Genomic DNA, 8,854 nt, shown 5'->3' on the forward strand with positions numbered 1-8,854 from the left:
GGCAATCCATCTGTGCTTGAAGATTCAAGTGGAAGAATCCAAGCAAGTTTTGTGGACGTTTGGACTTCACATACTCGTACAGCTACGGTATCGTGCATTTAAATTCTTTTTTGTATTTTTGCGGTCTTTGCAGTTAAGTTTTTTATAACTACTGTAATTTTGTGTGTTTGTGTAACTTAATTTTTTAATTGTTAAATTTAGCCCTAACATTTAATATGTCTACACTCGGTGGTGACAGGGACTCGACCGCCGTCGACTCGACTGAGTTTAAGCCTGATGATGTTCTTTGCGGTCGGGCAGGCCATTCTGGGGAGGGACCCATTAACGATGAGGCTAAGTCAGTTCGAGAGGCCCGGCATCTTAGACGGGATATTTTGACTCAAATTGGGAAACTTTCTGTGGCCCTAGGTTCTTTGAGTGATAAGCAGGAACTGTTAATTTTTCGATCTAACTTATCTACTTTAGAAGAGGAATTAAGGCATTTCCATGCTCTTTTGAGTAAAATTGTTAACTCTGCAATCTTGGCAGAACTTCGTGATAGGGTAGATCCCGAATTTAACTCGTTAAAAAATAACTTCGAACAAAAAGAAAGTGATTTCTCAGATAGGTTAGATGCTGACATACATCCTGAGGATAGCGCCTTAAATGTAAGCACTAGGATGTCTGAGAGCTCGTCACGGATAGTTGCACAAATTAACCTACAGCTAAGACGAGAGGAGCTCCAGATCCAAGCCGAGGCCGAAGCAAGAGCTGCTGAGGCCATAGCGAGAGCTGAGACCATACGAGTTGAGGCCGAAGCGAGAGCTGCTGAGGCCGCCGCGAGAGCTGCTGAGTTCGCACTCAAAGACGCACAGTTGAGGGCTGAACAACGTAAGGAGGTAGCTTTAGCTGAATATCGTTCTGAGTTGGGCTCCCGGCGTAGCTCTAGGAAGGGCTCTTCTAGGCATTCCAGAAGTGAACATCAATCGCAGTTTAATTTACCTAACCTTTTCCAGACGCCTGTTCAATCTGTAAGTGGACCTGTACAATCCACATGTTTTCCAGCTGTTTTAGAAGGTCTCGGGGCCGCGGCTAAGGGTCTTCCGAAGGCTGTAGAGCCAAGGTCTGCAAATTACAACCGAACTCCTCCCCCAGAGCGTACAGGTCACGGGGCCGCCATTAGCAGTAATGCTTTGCCCCCTTCAAAGTTTTCTGCGCCGCTAGTTGCTGATCGCCCAGCTACACGTAATTTAGGTGGTTGTGAGAGGCGTATCGTGTCTCCTGATTTTAACGTGTTTGAGGATCGTGATCAGGCTGTGCATGTGACTGAGCCCACTCAGCCCCTTAAGGGACATAGCTTGTCTTCTCCCGCTAAATCGAGTTCTCAACAGCAGGATTGCTTTTTTGAATACCAAAATAGTAGGACGTTCTTCGATAAGGCGGCCTTGATTGGTTACGATGGTAATAATATGCCATTTGTCTTCTTTAAAAATCGTGTTATGGCCTTGATGGCAGCTTCGCCCTTTAAGGGAACTCGTTTGACTTTGTTGCAAGCAGCTTGTGTTAGAACAGCTGCACAAACGATTGCTAATTTGGTTTCCGACACTCCTGGCTTGTCAGAGGAAGACAGGATAGAAATGTCGTTATCTCGCTTGTCCCAACGTTTTGGAGTTCGTGGAGGTCTTTTCGCAGAACCAGAAATTAGAAAGTATCGCTATGGTAGCAAATTGACTTCTATCTCTTCCAGTGATTTGAAAGAGTTTAAAGATGAATTGTCGCAGTGTTTGCTTTACGCGAAAGCTTATGGTCAGCGTGATAAATTAGAAGGACGTTTTGTTTTGGATTTGGCTAAACGACTCCCGTTTGACGCTAAGCAGCGTTATCTTGACTTTTTAGGTGATCAGTATGGTAGCACTGAGGAACCTACTTTTCAGAGTTTGTTTGATTTTGTAGTACGGGAGGAAACGCGCAAGTCGACTGATTTTAGCATTATGCTAATGGGCGATTCTGGTGAGTCGCAGCATTTTAAAAAGTTTGGCAAAGGAAAATTGCCTTCATGTCCGGTTAGGCAGACGTCGGTAAAACCCCATGATAATGTGATTTCAGGGAGTTCGCAGTACTCGACTGCTGTTGGCGCACCGCGCGGCGGTGTGGCCAGACATAGTGACATACCGGCGTGTTTTTGTTGTTCGTCACGTGGTCAAGTTGAATATCATTTTTTGTCTAATTGTAAAGAATTTTTGCGCTTGACACCTAAAGATCGGAGAGATGTCATTGTGAAAGCTGGCAAATGCTTGAATTGTTTGCGCCAGCATATGGTTAGAGACTGTAATCATGCAAATAACTGTCGTAAGTGTGGACCTACCAACGATAGGAAACACTATTTTCTTCTGCATGATTTTTATGTGACGTCACGTGATTCTCTGGATTTGGTCGGTAAAGATGAGGCTGGTGCCAGAGTTCCTGTGCGTAATGTTAAGATTGGAAATGTTAAAGCAGCCTTTAACCGCGTTACTGCTGCTCGTGTTTTGAATCCAATGACTGGCAAATCGAAGTTGGTGTATTGTCAGCATGATCCTGGTTCGCAGTTGACCTTTGTTTCGAGTGACTTGGTGTGCGAACTTGGTCTTAAACCGTATGATAAAGCGTCGTTTAAAATGGATACTCTGGCTGGTCAGAAACCTACTTGTGCTGACCTTGTTAAACTCAACATCCAGTCGTTAGAGACTGATGAACTGTTTTGTGATATAACCTCGGTGGTTAACCCAGCTTGGGCTGACGATGTTAAGACTTTACCACATAAGCAGGATTTAAGTAGTTTCCGTCATTTTCATGACGTGAATATGTTTCATTTGAATGATTGTAGTACTGTAGATGTACTGATTGGCAACGACAACGCTTATTTGATGTGTGCAAAAGAAGAGCGTGTTGGTGACAATCGTAGTGAACCGCATGCTTTGCTCACTCCTCTCGGTTGGTTGGCTTGTGGTGGTAAGTCACCCTTAGTTGAAAGCGTTGCTAAAGTGTGCAGAGTGCAGACGTCTTCAGAGTCGGATGTCATCTCTGGCTTTCAGCGTAAAATTGAGTCTCGTGATATGGAAATAGCAGACCTGAATAAAGTCATTCAGGATTTGACCTTGCAAAATGAAACCTGTGAATTGTCTCGCAATGATATTTTGGCTAGAGAACTTGTCGAACCGAATATTGAGTTGAAAGATGGTCGATTTGAGATACCTGTTCCGTTGAAGGAAGTTATTGATCTACCTAACAATTTGTGTTGGCGTCAGATAGAGCTGCTGATTTAAAGAAGAAGGCTTTAAAACAATCTGAATTCCGAGGAACTTGTGTAAATGATGTAATGTCTTCTTGTCCTGAATTGTCTGACTTGTTAAACCCTCTGGCAGATGTCTTGGCTAGATTTCGGCTTGAAAGATTTGGTTTCATGGCTGATGTGACCAAATACTTTTTTCACATTTTGGACTCTTCAATACGTAAGCCCAGTTTTATTGAACTGCTTACGTACACAGGCAGTGCCGTTCGGATCGTGAACGAACGCCCTTTGGTACCTTTGAGTGACGACCCTAGGGATTTTACTGTCATCACCCCTGCCTCACTTTTGACCCCATACTTAGACCCATACTGTGCTGTTGGGCAACCACATGATCGTGACCAATTAAGAAGGGATTATCGGTTCAATTTGTCACTTTCTCAGCAGTTTTGGAGTAAATGGATCGATTTTTACTTGCCAGGTCTTCAGGGCCGGAAAAAATGGCTAAAAATGGCCGAGAATTTGGAGCCTGGTCAACTTGTAGTGGTAGGTTCTCTCCAAGACATTGGTAAACGTGGGAAGTATCAACTTGGGAGGGTGCATGAGGTAGTTCCACAAATTAGGAAAGGGAAGCCTGTGGTTCGTAGAGCCAAAGTTGCCGTCTGCAACTATGATGAGAGTACGGGGAAGGTGAAAGTAGACTACGTGTTGAGGGATATTTCGTGCCTCGCCCCCGTAAAGAACACCTAAGTGTTAGGGTTTGAGCCTGGTTTTGTCTGCGGTGGCCGATACTTGTCTGAGCCCGGAACAGTCGGTTATTATCGCAACTATTGTATATAGCGTCATTTAGCGTGTACCTATGGTACCAATTTCATGTATCGTCGTGTTTATTCTTATTGCTGTTCATTCTTTGCATGCCCTTTGTATTTGCGTATTAACTTAAACGTGAGTGATTCAAAAAATTTGTGTATCGTGTGTTTTATTCATTGGCTCACGATTGTCCTTCAATTCTTTTTTAGTTATGCCATGTTAGACTGTCATAACTAGGGGCCGCTATGTTACGGCCAATCTCTGTACAAATCAAACGTCATATAAAACCGTTCAAGTCTACTGAATATTACGTCATGGAAGTTGCTAGAAAATGTGCCAAAATTGCACCATCGTTCATAGACTTGTGTCAAACTTGTTTGGACTTGTTTGGGCCTGTTTAAACAGGAAATATTACATCAGCTTTAAACACCTGTTGGAATGACTTCATAATTGTCTTTCATTTATTGCGTCACAGTACTGCATACGTGAATTTGAGATATTGCTATCTATTCTGGTCATTCGTAAAATGATTGTTTGAAAGTTGGCCGCACTTTTAACTGTTGGCTTAGTGCTTGCTAGCTGGACAAAGGTTCCGTCTTTTATCCAAGTAATCTGTTGTGTAGTGACAGTTTTTAGGTGTACGGCGTTGCACCAGTCATTTCGATAGCCTCGGGCTAATTTTACTGGAATACACTTTTGAATAGACGTTTCGAAAGTGTGTTTATTTTTGGGTCATTGCATGCAGACGAACGGATTTGGGAATCTTACGTTACAATTTTCCCACGAAGAGATTATGGTTTACCGCTGTGACCAGGGATATCTTTTGGAAGTGAAATAATGGTGGATCAACCGTGAACAACGGGTGGCTCAACCGTGAAATTTAGGGTATCATTTGAGCCGGCTAAATTTCAATTTTAAAATGCCGATAAATGATATAAATCGGGGTCAGTCTCAAACACAAACATGTTCACAAGAACCGCATAAGACTGAAATTTATCATGATGGATTCGGATTTTTGGTAAAGTTTGTCGTTAAATTTTTATTGCAGAAAAATCGATTTCTGGCTCAACTAACTAGACCTTCCCCTATGTCTTTGTTGAAACAAGCAAGCGGATAACAATTGTTCGCTAACATTGATATTGCATATTTCAAGATGCGGAAAAAGCTTCGTAGAGATAATGTGCTACACCAGTATTTACAGTCACGTACAAACAAAGGTCATTTAGACGTTGAATTAACGTTGGCCATGCTATGCCAACGGTTAAATGGATGATAAAAGAAATTTTGCTAGGTCCTTTCGTTCAGTGGTCCCGTGCGGTAGTCTATAGCAGTGCTACTCAAACGCCGGTACGCGAGCACTTGGCTGCTGGTACGCGGTCAGTTAGGAGAAATTGTAAATTGAGTAATTTATTTTATGTTGATCAGAACGTCTATATAATAATTTTTAGGCAACGATAATGTTCAATCTGCTTTCCCAGTTATAAACTGTTTAGTGGCCCGCTACTACGACGACTTTCAGTTATGTCACAAAGAAATGTTATTTCGTAATTGTTATCCATTATTTCAACAAAGTATTGCAATGTTCGATGCGAGATGATCATCCTTTTTGTGTGTTTGTGCTGTGTCCACGTGCTTGACTTTACCTGCAGCGTCCAGTAACGAGTAGAGAAGTGAGAGGCTCAATCGATCGGCCACACTCTGACTTCAAAATACAGTATCAGATAATTGTAGTGAGTTGAGCATGTTTTTACATAGAAGCGTACACTAGCAAGCGCACACTTCGCATCAAAATTCGAAAGACCATTAATAAAAGTGTTTTTTTACTTGTTTTTTTTGTGTGTATTTGTTACAAAAGTAATAATACAATTTTGGCAAAGAGGTGACTTTCTTCAACCATAAACAGATGAAACCAAGCAACCACACGGCATTTAACATGATATATTAAACTGAACATAAACTATCTACGAACGTTTTCGGCCATACACATGTTAGCCCTTTTCAAGTGAACTTGAAAAAGGCTTATTGTTCATGTTGATGGCCGAAAAGGCTTTACTTGAAAAGGGCTAACATGTGTATGGCCGAAAACGTTCGTAGATAGTTTATGTTCAGTTTAATATATTATGTTAAATGCCGTGTGGTTGCTTGGTTTCATCTATAAAAGTCATAATGATTTTGCTCTTGTCTTTTTTTCGCAAATTAACCGAGACGCCAAGTGATGGAAAGTGCTCAGCCGGTACACGGCATAAAAAAGTTTGAGTAGCACTGGTCTATAGCACTGTGCCGGCTAAAGTTAGGCCCTTGGGCTACTGCCTTGCAGTAAAAAAAATATCTTTAGTACAAAATGTGTGATTGTTTGATCTAAAAACAACTAAAACGTTCAAAAAACTGTGTTTCTGTTGTTGAATATATTTGTACCGTATACTATTTTTCGCAAAAGACAAAATAAAAGATTTCTCACTCGTACGATTTCAGTTCGTGAAATGATTTGTTTTTCACGTCACGCTTCATTGGTTGGTTATGGGGAAAAGTCTATTTGTCATATTGTGACAACCATGTGAAAAACCACGTGAAAAAAACAGAGTTGCCAAATAATAGAAAAAATTACACATCCAGTAGGTAATAAAGTTTGATTGTTTTGTAAAAAACCCTGCTTGCGTAAATTTTTTTTTTGTTTAAGAAAATAGACAACTTAAATTAGGCAAATTTCAGGTTTAAATATTTTTATTATAATAGACGACAGCAATTTCAGCTACAAAACAGCCGTTTGCAACAAGTGAAGACCTTTCTTCACTTTTTTGAAAAATTACAAACTTACAATAGGTATTTGACATCAACAAAAACAATTCCTGTTTGAAACAAGTGAAGTAGTTTTTTGCTTGTGTAAACTAATTATTTGTTAGAGATATCATGCCCAACGTTGAATCACTCTGGTTGAATTGTGAAAATTTTTCTTAAAGCAAGTTCGCAATTCTGTCTGGCAACACTAGTTGAGTATTTCAATGGGCAATTTGCTCAACTGAAATCGGTTTTTCTTAATCTGTTCAGGTTTAAGAAAAAAAAAGTTTGGTACCGGTACGTAAAGTTACCTCCCAGTGGTCAAAATGTGAGCCTCTTAATCAGTAAACCTGAGTTCGATAACGTGTCAGACCAAAGACAAAAATGGTGGGATGCTGATTGATTGATTTGATTTTTATCCTCAAATCTAAAAAGCACCTTTAAGAGCCTAATCCTGGTAGTTTCGCATGATTAGGCAAACATGCTACTACTTACAATGACAAGCAACAAGTTGAGGTTATTTTTAGTCTGACCCGGCAGGGTATCAAACCCACGTCTATTCCTTCAGTAGCTGACACTATGTCACTTGAGTCACTGAGTATGTCACTATACTATGGTACCGTATCAGATACTGAATGGTGGACCACGATTAGGTAAACGTTTCTACTACTGTACCTTAACCTGGATGTGTCACAGACCGTGAGAAAGAAGCTCATCACTGGATATAGCTCAACGAACAGGAAGGCACCACCCAGTATCATAGTTGCAGAACGCGCTCAAGAGCATGACATGACACGAAGACGTTAAGTTAAAGTCATCCTGCTGCATCTCATGCTTCACCCAATCGCCTCGACCATGTCATTGGAACCTGAGACGAGAGAATGAGGTTGGAGTCTTGCGCAGCTCTCCCTCACTTAAAACAAAATCATATGCAAGTCATGTTTCTGGATCAAGAAGCCCTGTGGCGATGGAGGAACGAAAAAGACTAGAACATCACACGCCCAGGGCGAAAGAGAAAATTGAATTGAGTCCTGTCTTTGTCATGAGTTATCAAGGGAGGTGGGGGGGACTTATATACCAGTCCCAGGTATAACCTGTCCCCCCACCCCTCATGGTAACTCATGACAAAGACAGGACTCAATTTAATTTTCTCTTTCGCCTTGGGCGTGTGATGTTCTAGGCGTTACCTGGAGGAACGGCAAACCAAATGGTGCGGATACACCCAAGCTGCAGCCATGATGCCACACACAGGCGGCTCAGGCCATATGGTCGTTTTCCACTGAATCCGACAGCCCCTGAGCAACTAAGCAGCCCTATCTAGGAATGAGGATGCAACCTAGTTCGTACCATGAACAGTTCGTACCTTGAAAAGATCGAGAGAAAGAATTAAAAAAGTCTATCTCAGAAATCTCTTCCATCTTCTACTCCATCTTCACATTTTGTAATCTCCACGTTAAATATGCCACAAATAAACCTAAAAACCATAGGCTAAATTTAAGCTAAAAATTTAACAGCAGTATTTTCCTGGGGATTACGTACCGTTTGGTGTTAGAACTAGAAGCGTAGATTGATTCTGTAAATACAGAAAGGAACAACACGTAGCAAAGTTGAAGAAACTGTAGTAGTAGTCTATGTTGGAGAAAATAAAAAAGTAATGAAAATACTTGAGAAGCAACATTACTTTTGTTCAGGTTGCAAATACTTTCAAACGTTTACTTTTGAGACATTTTTGTTTTGTTTCCTTCTGTTTTCTTTCAACTTTGCCATTGTAGTTTTTCGTTTCGAAATGTACAAAAATCTATTTTGTTTAACTGCCTTCTTGAAACAAAACCCACAAGAATCTCCAAACGTAGAACAGGAGTGTCATGTGATGGAATGCTGTTAAACGTCAAGAAGTTTCCTCTTCTTGGGAGAAGTGTGAATCATTTATAGCTGTCTGATTGGTCAATTCCGCCTAATGACAGTAGGTTTGACAAATACGCGTCGGGCAACAGTCCTGTTGGTTTAATACAAACCGAAAAT

The sequence above is a fragment of the Aplidium turbinatum genome, chromosome 4 (assembly GCF_918807975.1).
Source record: "Aplidium turbinatum chromosome 4, kaAplTurb1.1, whole genome shotgun sequence".
In the NCBI taxonomy this organism is placed as follows: Eukaryota; Metazoa; Chordata; class Ascidiacea; order Aplousobranchia; family Polyclinidae; genus Aplidium; species Aplidium turbinatum.